The sequence below is a fragment of the Ornithodoros turicata genome, chromosome 4 (genome assembly GCF_037126465.1).
Source record: "Ornithodoros turicata isolate Travis chromosome 4, ASM3712646v1, whole genome shotgun sequence".
Taxonomy (NCBI): domain Eukaryota; kingdom Metazoa; phylum Arthropoda; class Arachnida; order Ixodida; family Argasidae; genus Ornithodoros; species Ornithodoros turicata.
Window position 1 is genome coordinate 39,197,961 of NC_088204.1, and position 25,735 is coordinate 39,223,695.

Here is a 25,735-nt window from a genome sequence, read left to right on the forward strand (position 1 = left end):
CCACTTCCACTGATAGAACACTATTCAGCTTTTACCAGGAGGCTTTCTTCTGCGTAAAAGTAGAGCAAATAAGAAAAGAGCAGCGAAAAATTACACGCACTTTTGTTCGCATAGCTATAAGATAATAAAATAAAATAACCAGACACACGCTAATAAACTGAGACAAAGATAGACACCCAGATACTATCAAATAATTATTGCATAATGCTACATGCTCAGTCGTGTATCCCTGCGTAAAGAAAGCACAGATCCAAGGTACACATCCCATAAGCGAGAAGGGGAAGTCACTTCTCGGATAGCTTAATACGGTAAAGTCAGAATTCTTACCAAGAAAACAAGGCTTGAACACAGCTACGAGCAAGACAGACACATACTAACCAACAAACAAAACACTCCTATTCACTTCTACTGATAGAATTGGAGTGAACCACTCTGTAAGAGCAAAGCACGCCGCTTCAGGAAGGCATATCAAATGCAGCGCAACAGGATCCGCGTGCAGAACTGCTAAAATATGCCGCCCAAAACAAGAACTTCACCAGGGTCGCGTGGTAATTCCATTAAAAACGTTCGTCCAATCCAACAGATTACAATGCAAACGCAATAACAATTATTTTTTAAACCACTATTTCACGCAATAGTATATAAATGCGTCACTCGTGTCACACGAAAGGGCAAACACATAGCACTTACTTGTCAAGTGGGGTCCCTGGTTCAGAAATGCGCGCGCGCACATGCACACAGACACACACTCACATACACACTCACAAACACAGTCTATTTGCACAACCACATAAATCCATATTATTCCTCAGGTCAATAATTATCCTACCATCGTCAAAAGAAGGCACACACATATATGCGAACGCAAAACAATAGGTATTCGCTCCTGATGCAATAGGATATCGTCACTTGGCCTAGAGCCCTGCGCCGATGAGATTTTTGGCATCCGCATCCGACCCGGATCCGCGCACACGTTATCCGCATCTGCACCGTACACAACAGTTTACATCCGCATCCGATCGGCTGAGCAAAACGCACCATCCGTATGCGATCCGCAAAATCCGCACGTTTCGAAAGACGCGTAAAGCATGTTGGTATAATTTCGGATGCCTCCATGCTGTCACGGAAGGACTCGGTCATGACGACAAGCAAAGGTAAACCTTCCAACAAACGCGATATGGAGAGACTTCTGGAACGCGTGCAACGCTACCTCGTCGGTGCTCGCGCGGTTCGAGACGCCAGAATGCCTCCTCTCCCGTCTTGGCGCCGTGCATGGTCAAAGGTGAACCCGAGCATGCGCTCGCTGTCGGCTGTCGGCGCGCAATAAAAATAAATTGCTGGAGGAAAACTGACAGCACGCGGTATATCCGCATCCGATCCGCGACCGATCCGCTGCCTTCGTATCCACATCCGAGCCGCATCCGACCTCGCGCCATCCGCAGAAAGTGCTAAATTTTCATCCGAATCCGCAAGTATCTTGCGGCTATCCGCTTCCATCCGCGGATGCTGCAGGGCTGTAACTCGGCCGGCGCGAACCAAAAAAAGAAAGGAATGCGTGTTCGCTATACATCCACGAGGAAAACGGTGCCGTGCTTCTGCGCAGCGATCATTATGCTTGAGTGAATTCACTTCGTTTTGCTTTTATTTCCTTGCACCCATATATTTTGCAAGAATACTATAGAGCAGAACGGGTAAATGTGAACATCATTCGCTACACACTGTAGCTCTCATCATTTTTAAATCAAACCACTTAACATGTGTTCATAGGTCTTTGCTCAAAGAGGTGAGCCGATAATGACTCAACATAAAAACAATAAATTAATCATTCCAGCATCGCTGGCTGCGAGCTTGCTTTTTCTTAATAAACATACCCCCCCCCCCCCCCCCATGACTGAAATCCAGAACGCAATAGATGTACCCGCAGACAGATCCGATATGCTGCTCCTCGACGCAACAAGTAATGCCGCTGAGACCTACATGAGTATGGTGGCGCGTACAGTTGGTGGCAAACGCGTTGACTATGCAAAGGCTAAAAGTTACGGTAACAGATGTCACGTCGCAGCACTTGCATACAACATGAGAGGTGCAAGATGGCACGTCTTCTATCTGCGCAAGTTCGTCGCGTAAAGTCCAGCATCCATTCTGAAGAAACTAATAACATCAAGACACAAGCGCAAAGAACGAAAATGCAAAAGAGAGTTGCGGTTCGACAAGGCTCCAATGTCGAGAACACCCAAATACGCCGTTGAAGACGAGGACTATGGAGAACAGTCTCAAAGACCAGATCTGGACAGGACAATTTTTATTGAGAGAGCTAAAGACTTTGTGCGTGGCATACAGTTGACCAGCCAGGAAGCTGACAGTATGCAGAAGTCTGCACTAGAACTGAACAAGTCTGACCGATGGCACTCAGAAAGAAAGATGAGGATACCATCAACCTCAATACAAAGTGTATGTCGCCCACATAGAAAAACATTCAAGCACTCTTCTTTAGTGAAGGCCATAATGTATCCCAAGTCGTTCCGCAGCAAAGATTGTCAGTCAGTACAGCATCGACCACGAGGAAGCATCATCAGCATTCCAAGCGAGATACCCGAACGTTGAAGTGAAAAAATGTGGCCTTTGCGTCGGCCCTGATATACCCTACGTATGCACCACTCCTGACCGCCTTATCGACAACGACAGAATCGTCGAAATAAAATGCCCTGCAACAGCACAGAATTACATGGCCATCGCAGAAACCGCTCGCAACCATTACATTGGCGTAAAAATATCGAAATACGGCAGCTTATATCTTCCAGAATCACACAAGTACTTCGATCAAATACAAGCTCAGCTAAACATTGCGAAGAGGAGCTACTGCAAACTCGCAGTGTGGTCGTCGACGGACCTGGAAGTTGCAAAAAATATTGCCTGACATTAGGAACTTGTATGTAGGATATATGACTCCTGAGCTAGTTGATCTACGAGTCATGAGACACATGGAACTACGGGATAAAGCTGTGGACATGAGCGAACTGGACGAACTATTTAAATTATGTGGCAACTTCATCATCCTGGCAAGCTGCAGAATAATGCTATTCGCGTGCAGTGAGTGTAGATATCGTGTGTGTATACAGTCAGTCCAGACTTGTACGTATTTGGAGTACTGTGTTTAAAATACTGTCTTTCAAATACAATTAGCGGTATTTTGGCACTCTACTTAATACGTTTTGTTTTGCGTATTTGTACGCTATTTAAAATGCATTGTATGATATTTTCTACTCAATACCCCAATTATATATCTTGGATCTCCCTCTCAAACTTTCTGTGTCTCATCTTTCCATTATCTTGCTTGTTCAGTGGAAATTTCCTGAGTCCCTCGGACTTGACCCGGACATTGGCCCTTCTTGGAAGTCTTCATTTAGAGATCTTGCCCTGTGTGTACTAATCCTTGGCCAGCGATGGTTCAATTATGTGCGCCCTGACGCGGTGACGCCGAATTCTGACCTCGCCGAGCAGGGACCTGCTAGAAGTTGGCTTTGTTTTGGGTCAGATATACTTAGTGAGTTATGTGGTACCTCTTTGTCATCTTTTTGGGACTTGTGTTTAGATGATTTTTATCACACAGGGGCACCTTTTCGTAGTGCGCGGGGTTTAGGTGATTCATGTCACATGGCAGCGACTTGCCGCATTGACCAGTGACTTTTTGCGTTCAAGGATAAATAGTATCTTAATTGTCTTTCAAATACCATTTGAAGTATTTTACTCTATCTTAATTACTTCAATTTTCATGTACTCATACTCTATCTTAATTACAATCTAACGTTAGTGTTTATTATATTTTCTTAAATAGATTTTTGAGTATCTTGTACACGTCTGACTCAGTATACATGCAATGCAATCCCGGACTATGCACAACTTTATACGCTGCTGTTGGTGAGCGCATTGCGGAAGCAATCCGACTGTGTATGGCTGGCGCTTCCCTTTCATTCTTTTTGCAAGAAATATATCCGCCCCCCCCCATCCCCCATCAAAATGTTGTGCAAATCACACCATGGGGATAGGGTGACGGCAGGAATATCCCCGTGACTTGCCTGCGTCTGTTATTTCACCTCAATTCAACATAAGTTGACGGCCGAAAATATGATGTGCTGCACCATCGGTGCAAGCATATATTAATATGTTAATATATGTTAATAATGTTAATAACAGTGTATATGTTAATAACAGCTCATATGTTAATAACAGTAGCAGGATATTTTGTACCTGTTGTACTTACGGTCACCTGCATGAATGTCACTTATGGTCACCTGTGTGTCCTTGCTGCAACAAAGCAGAACTGAATAACACTTGTCTATGCAGAGGAACAGTCCAGTTGATTGACTTTCATTTTGTCCTCTACACTCCCACACTTGGGGATGACTCAGAGTACATAGAAATGACACTAAGGAACGAAGAGAAACACATGCACGATAAAATTCCATAAACAGATGGTCTGATTTATCATGGACAGAACCTGCTGTTGCATATGAGGACAGCCGCATACGGCGTTCGAAAATACCTAATGAGTGGAATGGTACACAATTCGCGCGTCTTTCCGACAAACCTGTTCAAAACAAAGACACGTGTTCTCGTTCTCAAGCCACATTTCACGGGGGCTCTACCCGTAGCGGCCACCTAGTAACATCTTCGACATCTCAACATGCACACCTCATGTTATCCTGCACTTGTGTTGGTTGCATGACATGTCAGCACATCTTGACCAAGCCAGATTCAGGTATGACTACTGAAAAATATCTGTCCTTCGTTCCATATTTGGGCTGAAGCCTACACTGGGACGTGCACAAGTGTAATCAAACAAGTGCACCCCCGAAAACAACAAGCACCTGACACACAGAAAGCACAAGACGTACCTTCTCTTAAACACCTATTTGTATTGTGCACGGAAAGTGATTACGCCAATTTATGTCCTACTGATTGCAGCCGAGGTCGCACTAACAGGTCATGCGTAAGGAATATCGAGGCACGATGCTGACGCTGGATAGAGCGGGCAAAGTCATCTTGGATCATCTTCCGAGCAACGAATTTGGGCGCATACAACTCACTTCGTTCGGCAGAAAGTGGGCGAACCTGCTGTTCAGTCTTGGTTATTAATCAGGTTTCACCATGACAAGACACGCGTCGTTCTGGTCATCGCCGAGGCAGGTTGAAACAACAACCTCGTGCAATGCTCCTAGCCGTTTGCCTTTCCTCTCACTCTCGCTCCTCCCACCTCGATGTGTCCCTCTCTCCCGGAGCGGAAGCTAATTGCGGTGGCAGCACAATGCAATCCAGGCTAGCAGAAGACAAATGTCCACACTTTTGTCCAGTTCATCTCGAATAATACGAAGGTTAACGCTGCAACTTAGCTTGTACTGTCATCAGAGGGCACAGATGCACTTCCTGACATATTTTTCAGGCATTTATTTCGTCGCTGAGAGATCTGAGGAAGTGTTTTCTGCTGCTGCCATAGGACTCCATGCATTCGCATTCACAGAAACGAAAAATTGTATAAATTCGCCTATTTGCTGTATTCCGATAAAAAATATGTCAGGACGTGGAGAATTTACCCATGTATTACCAGTTCTGTGTACTGCTTCATTACTGCAGTAGCTTTCGAGATGAACTGGACAAAGCAATGCCCATAGAGTATACACTGTGGTCACTCCGTCTTAAGGAAATTTGTGTATCCCTGTCCTGTGCTTTCTTTACGCAAGGGCAATGCGACTGTGTATGTGGCATTATGCAAGAATTAGTCTTTTCCTCAGTTTATTAGTGTGCGCTACGGTTTCTTCCAGTTACAGCTATTGGGGCACAAATGCGTGTAATTTTTCGCGGTTCTTTTCTTCTTTCACTGCTTGTACTCAGAATGTTGGTGAGGGGAAAAAGTCAGCATCCAGGTAGAGCAGAAGAAAGCCGCTTGGCAGAGGAGAGTTCATGACAATTGAATTTGTTTTCTGTTATATGTTGTTGAGTGTCAGTACTCACTTTGCTTGATATGTTGATGGAGTAAGCTGTATTTTATAAGTATTTGTGCAGAAATGCTGGTATGTGAGCGTGGAGGAGAAATTCTAATAAAGCACCTCTCCTTATGCATACCTGAGCTGCTGTGTGCGCGCGCGCATGTGTGCTTTTTCCCTGGTTTGCGACGTCATCATAGCATGTTGGGGCTTGTTTAGCAATGTTGCAATTTTACCCACCGCTATTATCTTGTTTTTATCTTGTGTTAGCCGTTGAGTTTCGTAGCGATGTCCGGTGACAATGCTATTATTCCTGAGCGCTCCGTCTTAAAGGGAGACTCCGCACCAAAAGCGTTATGAACTAACAATGCTACGTCAATCTATATCGTATGATGTTTCAGTTTTCGGAATATCTCATCTCCAGGTGACATAGATAATTAGAAAACGATTTTTTTCCATCGAGTGATTCGGCGATTTTCCATGGAACGGCAGTCTAGCAACATTGTGCTTCACGTCACCGGTAGTCTTCTCGAGCGCGCTATTTTCTGTTTCTTCTGCTTGGTTCTGTTCTATCGTTGGCGAGTACTTTGCGTGATATTTTTCATTATAAACTCCTGTGCCGTCAGTGGTAGAGGAAAGACGTTCACCGAGCGGAATGGTTGCGACAATGTGTTGCGCTAAAGGCTGCAAAAGCAAGTACCCGACGACGCCCGATGTTTCGTTCTTTCACTTTCCGAAAGACAGTGATTGTTTTCGTCAGTGGGTGGCCGCTATTCCGCCGAAAACGAGGAGTTGGCATCCGACAACTCACAGCAGACTTTGCTCCAAACACTTCAGTCCCGATATGTTCGATCCCTCGACCGAACTCATGTTCAATATGGGCTGCAGCAAGAAACGGCGATCTCTGGTGCCCAGCGCCGTGCCCACGATTTTCGGAAGGCATATGGAACTACCTGCGCGTGCATCGTACGACGAGCAAAGGCGGAAAGAAGGTGAGGTTAATTTGCAATGTGTGTTCACAAAATAAAATTTGCTAATTTTGTGTGCAGCTTGTCGACGAAGCACTCAGTGCGTACGAGCTGAGCACACCCACAATGCCTGCAAACACGGATGCGGAAGATCACTTCACTGCCGAATGTGGCGAGTGCAGCATAAGTTTGCAGTTGGAAGAACGCTGTGAATGAGTGTTCTTGATGCTGTTACGTTTCGTGTTCACTTAATTGCATTGTATTCGCTATTGGCTTCGCTATCACGAAATACACTGATGGTATTTCGCAGATATCGGTGGAGTCATTTGTGACACTGGTGGCGATGTGGAGACAGCACAGTTGCCCCCACCTGCTGCTCAGGTTGTGTCACCTGTGTTTCCCAGCCCAATCAGGCTAACATGCACGGAGCATGGAACACAAACTTTGGAGAACAGTGGTAAGTTTTCTTTGCTTTTCATAGGAATATGGATAGGGATATTATCTGCAAATTTACTTTTCTTGATTATAGTTCCACAAGTCATCGTACAAACACGACCGCCTCCTCAGCCTAGTTACGCATCTTGTCAGACAGAGCCAGTTGTATTCTATGATGACGTGCGTCGCACTTCAACTCCAGTTTTTGATGGCCCCATGCTCCCTCCTGATGGTCCCGTCATCCATGATGGTGTCCCCATGAATGATGTCCCCATGGATGATGGTCCCCATTCTGGTGACGAAGACAGCATGGCAGAGTAGGTCTATGAACACTTATACCGGATTATATTTTCTGTGTTCATGCAGCCCATTTCTGAATGCATAAGTGTACCTGTATACTGATTTTGTGCAGGATGTTGGATCCTAATGATGCTAGCTACGTTCCAAACCAGACAGATGGGTATGGTACTTTTCAATGTCACATTTGTACATGGGTAGGTATGGTACTAATGGTATTTCCTCATTATGGAATTTTCATAGGACATTGGAGTCGTCATACTTTGAAGCCCCGCTTGAGGCCCCACTTGAGGAACCTGATCTGCTGGAACTGTAAGTGCACTACTCGTTTGCTTTGTGCACTGCAGTTACACAGATGCACATGTCATTCAGGTTGGGTACAAGGAAGTAGTCATTTTTATGCTGAAGCACACATGAAGGAACAGACACATGTGACATGGTTCCAGTGTTTCAATTCCGTTAGCCTTCCCACCCACTTCTGTATCATTTCTAAAAAGCTATTCAGATTTAGCATGCTAAGTCAAGTAAATTTATGTTGCTGAACCCTTTCAAGTTTAACCTCATTTCCACACTTCACAACAAGTTCACTGGCCGCAATAGAGTCAATGCCTCACCTAGTCTATATAATGAGAAGGGAACATTGTGGTCAAAACAGAGCACTTTAAAGTAGGTAGATACACACAGACATACTACACACAACATGAAAACACACCACAAAGCGCTCTAAGGACACTAAGTTGTTTAGAGGTCTTCCCAGGCAGGAATCTCGTATTGCTTACATTGTGTATATCAACTGAAAAGCAACCATGTAGCTACACACATAAAAAGCGAAAGAAGTAGATGCATGAACAATGCATGGCATCCTTGCTTCGCAAGAAATTTCTGAGGTTTCACAGTCTGTGACAAATGTTACATCTTTGTGCCACTTACTTCCTGCATGTTGGCTGGAAGCTAATTAGAGTACAGTTCAGGAATTTAAGCATTGTAGACAATAACATATTTCAATTGCAAGATTCATTGACAAATGGTTCAAACAATAAAGTATATCTTCTGTTATTCTTATCATTTGAATACAGTTTAGGTGTTGCAACATTATGCATTGTTTACCCATGTGTTTGTGTTTACTCTCTTTGTTTCACATATTTGTGATGTCGAGATCCATCAGCCCCCCCCCCCCATCTACAAGCTGCTTATAAAGAATTTCCTTGTAACCCTTGTAATGCATATTTCTCCAGGCCTCCAGGCCTGCCGACACTGATGAGCAGCCAAGCTGCAGTGCAGAAGATGAGGATGATGAGAACAGGTAGACTGACTTGTCTGTACTAGGGAGCGAGAGCATTTGTTGCTTGATTCAAATGAAATCTTGCATGTTAACATAAGCTGGAAACAAGCTGAGAAGGATATGTTCCCCAGTGCAGAACATATCCTCAAACACAACCACCTTTGTAGTGGACATAAGGGAGCAACTTCTGGTGAGGTGCCCAGTTAAAAAAGGAAAAAAAAATGTTGGATGTTGATCGAAGCTTGAGATAGAGGTGCTTTGGACATTGAGTGTTGTTCGATAAACATTTTTGCATCGAGCGAGCTACATTACTCATTACGAGAATGATCCCATTCACATTATAACAGAGACGTTATTGTAATGTACTGGTGAAAGTGAAAATCATGCCAGCTATATTGAAGCCTTATACTTATGTTTTCCATTTTTGAGGTTTGAAAGCGTACCTGACTCCAAAGGCCTGAGGGAGAACTTTTACATGGTTGCAGAATCTAACCTTCTTGACCTGCTCCTCATCTGCTCAACGTGCCTGACAGACCAAACAAAAGTCAGCCTCAGCTGCAAGGGATCCTTGCTGCGTGCAAGAGTCACATGCAAAAGGGAACACACAAGAGTGTGGCATAGCCAGCCGCTTTTGGGTGCAAAGCCAGTAGGGAATGCCCTAATGTGTGCTGCCATTTTATTTGCCGGGTGCTGTCCAACAAAAGTGCTCCGCATGTTTGACTTCCTACACCTGGCGAGCATCAAGAGGACACAGTACTACAAAATGCAGCACTGCTAACTTTTCCCTGCAATTAATGAGGCGAATAATGAGGTCTCATTAGAGTTTCTGCTGACGAATGTATTGTCCATAAACTGATCCTTACAACTCTCTGGCTTCAAGAAAATCAACCCATGGTGAGACAAATGGTTAGCAGTAAATACTGACAAATGTAGCAGAGTATCTTTTACACGATCCCAAATCCGCCTACACTCTTATCACATGGATCCCCATGCTCTCCAACATGTTGGCTCCCATGAATATCTTGGTCTATGCATTACTTCCAATATGTCTTGTTCTCTCCAAATCTCCCATATCATACTGAGTGCGAACCGCAGCCTCGGATATCTACACTATAATCTCTGTTAGCTCATAATCACTCTAAAGCAGATAGCCATTGAGTGCCATTTATATTTCCGGTGTGTCCAGATCTCGTTATTTCGGATAACACTTGCAGTATATTTTGTCCATTGTGGTATCCTTCGTAACATTGTGAAATTTATTATCTGCTCATCCTGTATGACATTTCCTGTCTAAGTACTTATTGATGTATATTTGTGTCCCATTGCGATAGGTAATGCCCTTACAGCGCCCTAAACGTATCATCAAAAATAAATAGATAAATATACTTCCTTTTCAGCATATTTGCATTATTTCTGCATGCTAATGAAAATACATTTCTTTTAGGCGTGGCTCTCTGAGCAACAGGCACTCATCCAGACGGTGAGGGGCAGAAAACTAATGTTAGCTGGAGATGCTCGGTGTGACTCTCCAGGCCACAACGCGCTCATGGGGACATACACTCTACTGGAGAAATCCGTCAACAAGATATTACACTTTGAATTGATCATGGTATGTGAAAATAACCCCATAACTGACAAAAATGTGCTTTGGTCTCTTGTGTAATCACTAGAGGGAGAGAAACTCTACTAATATAAAAACATACGTTCCAGTCTCCACAGGTTGTCTACAGCAACAACATGGAAAAGAAAGGACTTGAGCAGGCATTGGCATTTCTTGATGAACATGAACTGTCCACGGACCTGCTTGTCACTGACAGTCACAATGGTGTCAAGGCTTTCTTGAAATCAAAGCACACCAATATTCGTCATCGTTTCAACGTCTGACACGTGGCAAAGGGTAGGGATTTATCTCTACATTAGTGTTTCTTGACAGATATGGTTTGGTGCAGTACAACATAATTCGAAAATTTTAGGTATAACGAAGAAAATGCTAGCAGTAGCAAAATCAAGGCATCATCGAGGTGTGACAGCATTGTTAGACACCTGTACTGGTGTGCACGGACAAGTGGGGACAGTGGAGAAGAGCTGCTCGCAAAATGGGTGTCCGTCATCCGTCATGTTGTGAATGTTCACACCCATCCTAATCCTCTTCATCCGGTGTGCTACCATGGTGATATCGGGGACAGACTGTGGCTGCGTGAAGGTAACTCCCTGGTTCACTGTTATACTATCTACTTCATATGCTTCGTATATATGCTTTCCTCTTGCACTTGAGATGAGCCATTCTTGCGAAGGGTGAAGTTTTCCACAGGTCTCCAATAGTCTTTTCATAAACATAATATACACCGCAATCAGTGTACATTTTGTGGTACGCACAATCATACAATTTTTGTGGTATGGGCTGTGTGGTACATTGCCACGCCGAAATTCTTCATACTATTTGTTTTATAACCAATGAAGTGTGTTTTGCAAGCATATGTGTTCTCGTCAGCCATTCATCATGTGCGTTGTGTAGAACTTTGTGTGTGTTAATTTTTTCTTTGAGGTTCAGACACATTCAGGAAACTCCACGACATCATTATTGCAAAGAGACTTCTCGCTGACATCCCTAGGCTTTCACCACGAGAGCAAGCGTTCGGCTTGGAAGCATTCCACAGACTACTGATCAATTTTGCGCCAAAATCACGGAGTTACTCATTTGAAGGCATGAAAGCAAGGTAATAATTCAAAGTGTTATTGCTTATTTCTTAAAATATATTATGAGTAATACAACAGTCTCTTATACCACATAATCTTCAAAGGACACAAATCACTGCCTTGCACTACAACTACAACTCCGACCGGGTAGTGCCGCAGAATGATGATGGGAGCAACAAGTGCCGTCTCAAGCCATGTAAGCCAAGGAAGCAGTGGGTCGTTGTTCCCTTGAAAGAATCAACATCATATGGTTAGTCAATTTGTGAGATGCAAACGTATCCACATAATTTATTGGACTTTCTAATTCAAAGTAATCATCATTTTAATATTTCTCCCTAGGTTATGTTGATAACCTGTTTGACCATGTCGTGAGGTGCCTGGAAAAGTGGCCATCCTATGACGCTGCTGAAAGGTCCAACCCTCGAGTTTCTATGCCAACACTCTGCAGCTCATATGGTGAAAAGCCAAGTCTAGGAGATGCTGCCAAGGCACATCGTTCAAGGTTCAGCACAGACGCAGACTGCTCCTCGTTTGAGTCAGCCTAAAGGATTAGGTATTATAGGTCGTACATTTCTTTTCACTATATTTATTTTTGCCAGCAGTGTAACGGATATTACAAGATGCAAAATTACTCTTCAGCAGCCTTGGAAATGCAGAAGCTCAAGCAAACCAGCGAGGAAATGCTAAGGGAAGAGTCTGGGAGATTTCGAACACAGGCTGTTCTACTTGGGCTTCCCTCCCAGCCTTTCCACTGGCATGGTATTTAAAGGGTTAGGGATGACATGTTAATGGGTGTTACAGATGGGTCATTTGACCCATGTCAGAATATTTTTGTTGTTCAACAGGGTGTCTACTGAATTGGAACCTTGAAATTTCACTGACTATTGCAAGCAAATACCCTGACCAAAAACAAGTGCGAGCTTCATGGCTGCTGCTATATTTTAGTGCAGATCCCTCATAAAAGAGGTCACTACTCGGTTGCCCCACTTTTCTGCCTTGAGCTTGTCGTACTGACGGTTTGCTACTCGCGGCAACGTTGCAGCAGCGTGGTTGCTCAACCATTGGTTGGCAATCGCAATTTGTCGTGCATCGTCACAGACTTTCTCTGATTTCAGATGCCTTCTGGCAAATACCCTGACTTTTCCAGTCATATCCAAATTCCCTCATAACCTCTGGTTTTCCAGGTTGCTTTGTAGTTCAACCCTGTTCAAAAACTTTGTTTCAGTCCAGTGTGAGGGCCTTGCAGTGGATTTCGGTTAGAAAGGAACCTGGGTAATCTCATTGTCAAAGTGTACTGCAGAGTTCTAGTGTGCGTGTGCGAAGGACCTTGTCTTCTAGGGACCATATAAAAAATTGGCATACATGGGTGAAACTTCGTGGATTTTTCATGGTGCTTCATGTGCAAAGGCCACTGTGGGAAAACTGCTATTACATTGCGTGGCATGCTGGTATGGTCACATTCACCTGCTGGCTTGCTTGTTTGTCTGGACAGTGATTGCCTTCCAAGGGAGCAGTACATCTGTAGTGTAGAGTTCGTCAATTGAACCTCTGTATGCAATAAGGGGATAACTTGACTTATCCCCTTTTTACTATTTTTGCTGCGTTCACATCTATAATCCAGTATGCACCTGTGAATGAAAATTTAGGACCTTATTGTGATTTGCTGACCTGCTACAGCATGGTGAAAAACGGGAAATGCATGTATGTCAATGGGACGGACAATCGGACCAGGCCCCTGTTCTCCGTTTGGGATTTTTCCACTTATCGCCTTGTTGCACACAGAGGTTCAATTTTGGGAAGTACCGGCATCGTCGAGTTGAGGCATTTCAGGTCATCATGTATGATGAGATTTCATTGGTGGGTGTCCTGTATTGTATGACCTATAAGTGCTGCATATTCCTATGTTGGCTCATGATCATCTTTTTGGTCATGTTGCATGTTGTCAAGGTGCTATGAACTTCAGCAATGTACTTATCTATGGGCAAAACAACAATGTTGTTTTCTACCTGCGCTGTTTTCTAACTAGTTATGTACCAACTTGCCCAAATCTCCGCCTTAACAACAATGCTGTCACCTTTTTCTGTTGGTTGGATAATATCAAATCTGTCAACTAGCGGTTACACCAATATTCTTCAATGCACGCACAATATTTTGGCAAAGTTTAGGTATTGTTTTCACTGCATTATTCCAGCCATATTTCTTTACCACAACCTTCAGGCAACAGTTATGTAACATTCCTACAAGATTGTAAGGCATTACATCCATACTTGTTGAACACACCCCAGGTAGCACCAAACGGTATTGCAACATTTCATCAATGTCATACTGCAGCGTTGCCCAAACGTCGGTAATGTCCATGACTTAAACTTAATTTGCAAAAATCACTTGTAACACTCGAGTAATGTGTGCAAAACACTGCGACAACACTGCAGCACAGTACGCACACATCTCTCAATGCGCAACTATGCAAGTGCCCAGACCTGTATTGTCATCAAGCAGGAGAGCTACCTATGCTGAGGAAACCGCTTGGGCATCCCACTGAATGGAGCATATACTGAAACACGAACTGTTGGGGTACTTTCATTAAGTGTAGTGGGGCGTAAAACATTTGTAACGGTGACGATTATGCATACTTGTATTTAACCCATGTATCTATAACGAGCTAAGTATACCCAACAGCATTCCTGACATCCTTCATTCATTCATTCATTCATTCATTCCTGACATTCCTGACATCAAGTAGCACATTTTTAAGTCAGGCCTGTGCTACACGGGATATGATCTGAGAGGAATGCACGAGACTCGCTCACAAAACCTGGACACTTTACTAATATGTTGCCTCAAATGTTGTACTATTTCTTTTCCAAGGAGCATTGCTGTAACGCTGTCTAAATGCTAAAAAAATAGAACGCAAATGTTGCTTCCACATTGTATTTGTGTTGGAGAAATATGGGTATAACACTGTCTCCACTGTCTCTAAGTTGCAGAAACTCAAGACACATGTTGTCTCAATATTGTATTTGTTGGAAAAATATGACTAATGCTGTCTCAATGTTGCAGCAGCATAACACAAACGTTCCCACCGTGTCTCATTTGTGTTGCAGGAATGTGGCTTGGAGGCTGTCTAAATGTTGCGAAAATGTTCTCCAGCATCACTGCTGGCTAAAAAAAATTTCAAGGTGACATTACCCACATTTGCGCAATGTTTGAGGTAACATTTTCAGAAATGTATTGCAAAATACTGCGCGACTATAGGGTACAGTCAGGAGCTTGGATGAGTGACGTTGCTCGGAGGTACTATGTTCAGACACTGTCCCTTAGCAACAGTGGAGAAATATTGCGTTGCCACGTTGCAGGAGCATCGTAAAGTGGATAGTAACATTGGGCCACTTTTGGTAATACAATAATGTTAACGAGTGTTGCAAAACTTTCCTCTCTAGTGCAATATTGCTTCAATGTCATGGCAACAATGTGTGTGTGTGGGATATTTAGTTGTTTGCACTAGAGCTTCTAGGTTGGCTATATTATGATCAGACTCTGGTATGCGAAGGTCAAGAGTGTTCGTTTATTGTGCTTATGTTGTGTTGGATTGTAGCAAGATGTGGTGCTAATGTTTGAACTCCACTGCAACAACATTCACGCACCATGTGTACACATTTTCATTTTTCAATGTGTGTGAAGCCAGACTTTGGAGATCTGTATTGTCATCGAGCAGGAGAGCGACGTATGGGGGTAGACTCCACTGGGGGGACCGCTTGAGCATATCACCAGATCAAGCATATGCTTAAACACACACTATTTGGATAATTTTAAGTATGGCGAGGTGTAAAATATTTGTAACAGTGACAATGATGCATCCTTGCAATTAACCCATGTATCTACAATGAGTCAAGCATACCAAACAACATTCCTGACATCCCTTCCTGTCAGGTACCATGTTTTGAAGTCAGGCTTGTGCTACATAGGATATATTAACTGAGAGGAGTGCACAAGAACCCCTCTCAAAAGACAGTATGAATTTGTTTCCCGAAATGTTGTATTTTTGTTCCAAGAGACATTGCTGTAACACTGTCTAAATGTTGCAGAAATACAACGCAGATGTTGCCTCCACATCATATTTGGTGTAACGCTGTCTCTATGTTGCCGAAACAGAAGACAAATATTGCCTTCATACTGCATTTGCACTGAACTAATGTGGCTGTAATACAGTCTCAATGTTGCAGAAATACAACACACATGTTGCGTCCACATTGTATCTGTGTTGGAGAAATATGGCTGTAACACTGTCTCTATGTTGGAGAGGCATAACGCAAGCGTTGCTTCCATATTTTATTTGCATTGACGAAATATGGTTGTGACGCTGTCTCAATGCTACGGAAATGTTATCCAGCATCGTTGCTGGAAAAAATTTTCAATGGGACTTATCCGGGTTCGCACAATATTTGCGCTAACAGTTCCACAACGGTCTTGCAAAATATTGTGCTATACAGGGTGTTTCAGTTAAATCCCCGGGCTAAATAATTCGCGAACGGGTGCACCAATCCACGAGCTTTCTTTTTTACAAGTATCTGTCCGATACCACCTACAAGCTGCACACCGTGTGAATTAGTGGGAGGCGCTCATTATTAAAATAAACATGCAAATGAGTTAAGTAAAAAAGCGTAACTTCTAAAGCAGGGCGCTGTCGGCATTAAAATGGGTACTACCCCTTTTGGGACCTTCAGTGGACACCTTTTAGAGAAAAATCTGCCACCGAAGCGGGTCATTTGTTGCAGTAATTAATTAGTTTCGGTTTACGTATTTTTTTCGCGGCTGGTCGCGGCGAAGCGCAAAATGGCGTATTTCATTGGTGTAATTCATTGGTGTAAGGACGTAATTCATTGATGGATAATGGAGTGAAAGAGCGTCCTTTTGTGCTTCGCAGCGACAAGCCCCGACAAAAATACGTAAACCGAAACCAATTAATTACTGCAACAAATGACCCGCTTCGGTGGCAGATTTTTCTCTAAAACGTGTCCACTGAAGGTCCCAAAAGGGGTAGTACCCATTTTTATGCCGACAGCGCCCTGCTTTAGAAGTTACGCTTTTTTACTTAACTCATTTGCATTTTTATTTTAATAATGAGCGCCTCCCACTAATTCACACGGTGTGCAGCTTGTAGGTGGTATCGGACAGATACTTGTAAAAAAGAAAGCTCGTGGATTGGTGCACCCGTTCGCGAATTATTTAGCCCGGGGATTTAACTGAAACACCCGGTATAGGGTGCGCATGAGTAATGTTGCTCGAAGGTGACTGAGGAACGTTGAAACACTGTTCCCTAGCAACACTAGAGAAATATTGAGGTGTCACATTGGGAGAATATCGTGAAATGGATAGTAACATTGGCCCACTTTGGCAATATTATAACAATGTTAACAAATGTTGCAAAACTTTGCTCCACATGGGACGACATTTGCATAGACAAATGCAGATGCACAGCCTAAACCTCAATGTGATACACTGATGTGATGCATACCTTTAAACCCAAGCAAAGTGGGTGTATGCAGTTGAGGGGAAGGCTTCTCGTGTCCGCCTTAGGGCACAGCCTGGAATTCGGCGTCTGTTGCTCTTACCGAGGCCACCCCAAATGCAGTACACAAATTCCCTGTATGCTGTAAACCGAAGGACACTGCATGGACAAAAATAAAATACCTATACATATTGGTACTTCTCTACATTACTCTCTCATAGTTCCCATGCATCATGCTAAATAACTGCAAACCCTACATACCGATGCATATAGTCAATGCTGCTATCGTCGTCTCCACATCTCTCCATATAGGTAGGGCAGTCTGCCCTCAGCACTCGTGAGCGCATTTCGAGCTGCTTTCTATGCAGACAAAGCATGGAGAACAACTCGTGTTCTGTGATGCATTCAATCACTTCTTCATCACACACGGCTGAAACCTCATCTATTTCTTGGCAGCACAGGTGCTCATCGTCTTCCATTGGACGGCAGCGGCCACATGAGCATCTAAAAATGCAGTGCATGCAAAAACAGTGCATATGCTTACTGAGTAACTTATTGGTTGTGTTGTAAAGCTTTCTACAAAATATAATAACTATGCAATCCTAGGCAATAACATGTGTAACATATGTACAATTGTTTGTGTGAATGTTTTATAAAAGTTTTGCCCAGCGAATTGATAGTCTATTACTGTGTGTCCCATTTCTGCAAGCAGGTTTGTGAGCACTGCAAAATAAATGTTAATTACATTCGTAACGCCCGAGGCCCCCTTCCAGTTGTGCTGCCGACTGGGTGGCCCCTCCTGCACCCCATCTAACCCCAAAGAAGGACAGGGTCACAAACTGCTCGGGGACCCTAAGAACGGATATGGGAAGTGTAGTTGCTTGCTGAGTGCGACAGAATAAACCCGTATTCTTCGCGTGACTCTCGTCTGTTGTCTCCTCCGTCACATACATGTCCTTGTAGCTTGCAAAATATTCTTGAAGTAAACTTTTGCAAAATGCACATCATAAATAATAACAGTAAAAACGCACATCATACTGCTAAGCATTACTTGCTAAGCAAGCATGTATGCTGCAGAGCATCAACTCACATAATCGCCCGAACGGTGCCGCTGGCTGGTTATGCAATGGACTTTCAATATGTTTCCAACATACACCGAATTCAAAATCTTGGCGGAAGCACGCCCCACGTGCAGTCAGCATGCCATGTGCGCTTGCTAATGTGTGTGTGTGTCTCGGCTGGAAGACTGCACTGGTGGATGGGCTAGGATCGCAGCGTGCAGTCGTACCAAGTATCGTGCATTATTCGTACGAATTCTCGAACCCTCACACTATACACTATAGTTTGTTTTATTAACGTCGCCCCCAACAAAAGAAATGTCAAACCGTACTGATATGGCAGAAACATATACGCTGTTACTCACCATAGACTAGCATCCACACGATCACAACTGCTTTCGCTTTCCTCGCTGCGGCCTCGTTGGCTTGGCATGGGATCAGTCATGAACGGCGATTCCTCATCGTCTATGCATACGTTTTGTTCGTTGAAATGAATTTCTTCGTCTGAACTGTAGTCACACTCAGATGAAGAAATGGAGGAAGCAGATGATTCGTTATCCATGTTCCACCGAGAAGCTATAACGCGCGCGTACCCGAAACTGATACAGACGGCAGCCTGCGGCCCGCGGGAGACTACCGGTGACGTCACACAGGGTACGGGAGGCCGGAGAGGAAGCGGTCTGGAGTTTCGGTTTCGGTATACAATTTTCGGCTTTTCTTGCAACTAATATGTCTCCGACTGCCAAACCAACTTTGTTTCTAATTTCTAAACCATATTCGGGACTCATATGCACAGTTACTACGATAGTTTCGATTTCTCCCGGAGTCTCCCTTTAAGCCTTTTCCCTTCTCTTTACGAAGGGACAATGCGGCTATGTATTTAGCATTATGCAAGAATTCTCTGATACCAGACATGAGTGTCTTTTTCTTAGTTTATTAGCATATGCTTCAGTGTTTGAAGCCATAGCAATTCCAGCACAAGTGCGCGTAATTTTTGCTGCTCTTTGCTCAAATCACTGCTTGTGCGCAGAAGGAAGTCGCATGGTAAGCTGAATTCATGAGAACTGCGTTTCTCTGCTTGTTTGTTACGTGTCAGGAGCTGGGTATGTTGAAGAAGCAAGCTGTTATAGGTATTCATGCAGAAACGCTTGCATCTGAGCACAGGATAGGAATTCCTGAAGCAGGGCACCCTCAGTGTAAATTAATTATTTTGGATGTGAGTCTGCTTCACTGCATGACAAGACCTGGTAGGCTGAAATGGGAAGATAGAAAAAATTGGAGACTTTGATTAATAGCGATCCAAGTAACAGGGCAATTATAGTTTCCATAGAAAGTAGAATTTTAATAGGCTCCTAAAATTATAGTTTTGTAATAGTTTTTCTAAACTGCAATGCAAGATAGAAAATCATTAATATAGTGGGAATGCAATCACACCATATATCTGTTCCTGTAAATGCGTTCTGTCTTGTGGTTTGTCGTGCGCGAATTGAACTTTGCCCCCAGGCTTTCGCGCCTTTTTGCTCGCAGGTGTAGCCTCAGAAAATGAGTATACGAGCATAGAAAGGGTCATGTATTACATAAGCCTGGTGATGATGTTGAGTGGTATCACTTATTATTTTAGAAGAGCAGTGGTAGTTTACTGGTGTTGTGATTCTAATGACCATGATGAGCTTTGGGGTGAAAATCGCTAAGATCAAGATTCATGCAGGGTGCTTTTTTTGTTGAATTTTGTTGTAAAAGTGAACGTCATTAAGAGTCGGATAAAGGAAATAACCTTGCAATTCAATTAATAATAGGAGTGTTTGTCTTTGCCGCTGTCTTCTTCAGACAGGGTGGGATGACGTCACGAAGTGTTTCAGGTGTCTGTAGCAATGCATTGACCGTTACTGGAAAAAAGTGTAGCAATAGAAAAATGGTGTGTATTGTCCTGGACGGATTTATGATGAGCACTGTTTTTGAATAAGAGGAGAGCGTGTGCTTAGAAATAGTTTGATGTTGGTTTTCTGCTTTGTTCAAGTGTTTCTTTTCGCTTTTTTGCCCCTTATTGTCTGACAAACATGCCCAGATCTGTTCTGACATGCTTTCCTTCTACATGTAGTTTTTCTTCTTGACATTCTTGACGATGTCGATAGTGCTGCCTTGAATGGGAGTAGAGCTTGAACGATTCTTAATAATCTTGCGATTCATTTAGTTCAGAGAGTAACCGCAAGGTGGACAGGTGTGTGACTTTATTCAGGAGGAACAGAGCGTCATTATTCAGTTAGCTGCCTGGCTCTCGGATGGGATGGACATGTCTTGCTGAACCATTTTGTTTTTTCCTGTACTGATAAGTCTCATTTAGTAAGACTTTGGGAATGGGATGCTTAATTCCTACAATCACCTCTCATGTATGGTGTTTTTCTGCAATAGTTCCCTATGCAATCATTATAGTAGAATAAAGGAAATAATCTTGGGATAGTGATTCAATAAATAACAGGTCCCCTGTCTAGAGCGTACGCGTCCTTGAGCCACGCAGCTGCATGATGACGTCATACCACGACTCTATTGTTTCAGGTGGACCTTGTCCAGAGGCGATGGGTTCGACATTAGTGAAAAAAACAGTGTAGCCCTGAGACAATAGGATGACGTCACGACCAATGAGCAAAGCCTGCAGGGGGCGCAAGGATTCACTTCTTTCTTGGGCACTGGCGGGTGTGGACAAGTTAATTCTGTTCCTAGCAATTGCGTTGGCCGTTAGTGGCAGAGCGTAGCTTCGGTGGGGTTCTGTCTGCCTCTGATGAGGTGCGGATGTGTGGTTCTTCACTGGTGAATGGTGTTCGACGATGCAGGCGGATTTTGTGGCGAGCGGATATACAATGAGAATGTAGTGTACGTGTCCGATGATGGTGAATGTCTTTTCACTTTGTTCAAGTGTCTGTGTTTGCTTTCCTCTGCTGAGGCATCTAGCTTTGTATTTTTTTTCTTTTTTGACACGGAACATTCTTGTCTTGACGATGACTTTAGTGCTGCCCTGAATGGAAATAGTGCTAGAACGATTCTTAATAATTCTGGGATTAAATTAGTTCAGAAAGTAACCGCAAGAGGGACACATGCATGACTTTATAGAGGAGAAAAAAGCATTCAAATTCAGTTCCGTGCTTGGCTGTTGGATGGAATGGACGCATCGTTCTGCGCTCCTCGTGGCTAATGTGTTATGTAACAAATCCTTTCGCAACTTTGTCCCAGCTTTTTATGATTTTCATGTCCGGTGCTGGTTGCTGTTGTCTAGGCATTCCCGCCATTTTCTATCTTCTTCTGCCTTGGAAACGAGAGTAGCGCTGGCGTGATCCATAATAATTTTGTCATCAGATTAGTTGATAAAGTAACCGCTAGGGGGTGCAGCTGCGGGACTTTATACAGGAGAAAAAACCATTACGAGTCAGTTCGCTGCCTGGCTGTCGGATGGAGCAGTTAGATCGTTCTCCGCTCCCCGTGACTGCTGTGGTGGTGGGCTCATTTGTTGTGTAACTGATTCTTTTTGTTGTTAGCTATTGATGGTTAGCATATTTACCGTATTTTCACGCGTATTAGCCGCTTATTAGGCTTATGCGCGATTTTTTTTCGCGGACGCTCTGCGGCTTATCCGCGGGTGGGGCTTATCTGGTGACTATTTTTCCCTGGTACTTTCCCCATACCCCGGATTAAACGAAAGGGCCGACAGTGCCTCATGTTTTTCGGAACAGGACCGCCCTGCCAGTGCACGAACAATACCGAACAGGGGCGGGTCTACATGCGCTTTAACAAAAGGGGTGACAGTGATTCATGTCTCCTGGAACACCACTTACCCGTCAATCCACGAAAAACACGCAACAAGGGCACAATTCGATCTTAGTAGAACACTAGAACTGACCTCCTTTGTTATACATCATTCCGACACCGGAATGTGGACAGGGTTTGTGGCCTTCCCTACGGTCTCCTCTGTCGGCAGACCCACAGGAAGGGTTCAATACGCCTGGCATCGGGATATAACGTGGTCAGCTAAGCGTCAGTTCTCATTTGACCAGAGCAGCAGCATTCGTGGGCACGGCAGTTAGAGGTGAGGCATGGCTCCAACGCGAAGGCACAGCTACGACAGCGGCTTCAAACGAAAAGTCGTTTTCTTCGCGGACCAGTACGGGAACAGGGCAGCTGGTAGGGAGTACGGCGTCGACGAGCGTTGAGCGTCTCTATTGATTTTGTATGTGCATCACTGGCTTAGCGCACAAAGCAGTCGCGTCGTATTACCCGCGGCTTATGTGCGGTGCGGCTAATACGCGTGAAAATACGGTACTCTTGCTTTCCCAGCCTCTGTATTACGAGTGTTTTTCTCCTCGCATGTCCAGAGCTGCGATGGTTTGCAACCTGCCTCTGTGCTCTGTCGCCCAGCGATGGTCAGCGGCTGTTCCGGACCACTTTCTTCAAGATGGCGTCGTTGATCTTCAACTAAACTCCTTCTCTCCACTCTATCTCTATCTATTTTTTCTTTTCTATGGACTCTCGTAGTGCACAACGCTCAGCTGGTCTGGACACGAGTCAGACGCTCCCCAATTAGTGTGGTGGCTCCCTGGGGGGTGCTGATTAATGTGGGGGGCCCAATTAGCTCTAATTGCTAATTAAATCGTGTTCAGGACAGTTGAGCGTTGTGCACTATGAGAGTCCATCCCATACTAATAATGCTGATACTAACTCCCAGACCGATGCAATTTTTCTCGATTTTCGCGAAGCAGTCAACATGGTGCCCCATGATAAACTTCTCCACAAGTTCTCACTACTAAATATGAACCACTACATGCTTCAGTGGATACGTGAATTTTTAACAATCCACACTTTTTTCGTCAGTTCTAATAACCATTCATCACGCAATGAACCACTTTTATCCGGTATACCGCAAGGCAGTGTTCTAGGTCCCCTCCTATTCTTAATTTAACGACCTACCCGCAGATATAACCTCTACTGTTAGATTATTCGCAGACGACTGTTTCCTGTACCGCAAAACTACCACCCCTTATGACCAGTCCATCCTGCAGCAAGACCTAACTATGATAGGAAAATGGTACAGCACATGGGGTCTGCCGCATTAACAAATGTAACATTGTTTCATTTTCTCGACAGCGGATCTCCTGTATTCCTTCGTACCCCTACTCCATAAATAACACACCCCTCTCACCTGCAGATTCCTATAAGTACATCGGAGTTTATCTTTCTGCTAACCTAACGTGGAATAAACGTATTGGTCACATCGCTGCCAATACTAATCGCTCACTTAGCTTGATCTGAAGATGACCTCCTCACACTTAAAACTCTGATCACTCGCTTGTACGACCAAGGCTCGAATATGCCTCCGCCACCTGGGACCCTCCACAGCGATACCTTATCGATTCCCTTGAATCTATTCAAAACCGAGCAACTCGCTTCATCGCTAACGACTACTTATCACCTACGTCAGTAACAGCATTAAAATACAATTTTGGTCTTTCTCTTCTGGAACACCGGCGCAAAATAACAAAATCATCGCTATTTCACCGATTTTTCCACTCATTTCCACTAGCCAAATGTCCCATCTCTCGTTCCGAAGTTATTTTCCCACGCATTGACCACCCCAACACAATTAAGCACTTCAATTGCAACACTAATTTGTTCTCAAAATCGTTCTTTTCTAACGCTGCCATCGAATGGAATGACCTCCCCACTAACCTCGCACTCATCGAAGAAAACTGTACCTTCCGCAAGCAAATCCTCACTCTTATGCCACGATCACCATTCATATCAATGTATATAGTGTTATTTTATTGTATTTATACTTTTTTCTGTACGCATTCATGTTTTTGTATTGTTTATTGTAACAACCCACATCTTAGTGTTGTATAACTGTGTATAGCAAACATTCCTTTCTTAATTATCACTGTATTCCCACCTCCATCTAATGTCCATTAGGTCCCTTGGGGTACTGTGAAATAAATAAACAAATAAATAAATTGACATTTTGTTTTTGCATATCCCCAAGGCATTTGACAGTGTACGTAACTAGAAAGCTGACACCGAATACGAAGATCATGGCTTGGCTCCGGGACTTCCTGTGTGATCGAACTCCAGTTTGTGGAATATAATGAATTTAAGTAATCCTGCGAAGACTGGGGTATCTCTATCACATCTGGGGTATACCACAGGAGTCAGTCTTGAGACTTTTTCTGTTTCTTGTTTATACAAATGATATGTAATGTAAGATTAATTGTAAAGCATGTTTATTCGCTGATGACTGCATAATAGATCGCGCGATATATTCCGAAAAACATAGGGATATCTGAAAGTGGCGTCCTGTATATGCAGATCTTTTTTTTTCTTTTTCGTTGTGCTTCGCCTATGGCTCACCCTGCTCTCCTGGCTCGCCTCGTATTGCGCACGTCTCCAAAACATCGTTTAGAACACATCAACGAGTGGTGTTACAAATTGCAAATGATGCAGAAAATCGACAAAATGCATGCATGCTGTTACATGTAGAACAAAGGCTTTGCCATCATCATACTACTTGCAAGTGAGCTTCGTAAAGAAGACACACCGGTACAAATATCTATTCCATCCAGTGTCCCTTCTGCGACCAGCAGAATTGCGAAATAAATAAACAAATCATTATATTTTCGTGTCGTCCTTTTCGTCTTCCGGATTTCTTCCTTCTACCGACTGGTCATACGCAGAATGTAATTAGAAATTATATCGCTTCTGTTGGTTAGCTGCAATTAACATATATCTCACGCTCATGGCCTAACACCGACTTAAACATTTCTATCACAATTCCCCGTTACCGGACATCGCGACCTAGAAGGTAAAGGTCTCTCAAATAAAGGGAAGTATGAGCACATAGCACCAACAACACTACACGAAGGCAAAACCGGCTGCTCGAACACGTCTTTATCGTTATAGCAGTACCTTATGTGTCACTGATATACGCTGTGTCTTATTATCTGAGTACCTGATACAGGCATACCTTATAAGGGCTGTGACTTTTAGCGGTGTACCTTGTAAGGACTGTAGATTTCCTGTACCGTAGCAAATAAACGGTACCTTTATCTAGTTTAGGGTGCAACGGTATCCAACATAATGACTCAAGGCAATGAAAAAACTACGTAACATCCATCTTATACAGAAGCAAAAGTAGAAACTAAACAACGTTGAGCGAAACGGTTTAATCGCAATGCTAACATGTACACTAACTTTGACGTGCAATTTTTACTGTGAATATGACGATGGGTAGTAGATACGTCGCTATTCTGGTGGTCATTTGGCGCGACAACGAAGCATGATCTCTCCTCCAAGTCCTACTCAGATAATACCTGCGTCCTATTTTACAGTAAATGTGAATGTCTTCATTTCTGCAATCTGCATATAATTAATTTTATTACGTTGCATCAAAAGCATCGAGGAAACTTCTGTACACATGTCATCTGCTGTGCATAATGGTTGCACACCAGTTTCATCGTAGCAGAAAATAGCTG

The 25,735-nt window shown here is 43.6% G+C and overlaps 1 long non-coding RNA gene across 1 annotated transcript; it reads right to left on the reverse strand.

Annotated features, from left to right (window-relative positions):
* Positions 1–11,680: 11,680 nt before the first annotated feature.
* LOC135393031 (uncharacterized) lies at positions 11,681–17,599 on the reverse strand. The gene is made up of 3 exons (XR_010422392.1): positions 17,431–17,599; positions 17,176–17,328; positions 11,681–11,887 (listed from the first exon to the last, which is right to left on the reverse strand). It is a non-coding gene; the product is annotated as an uncharacterized LOC135393031 (long non-coding RNA).
* Positions 17,600–25,735: the final 8,136 nt, after the last annotated feature.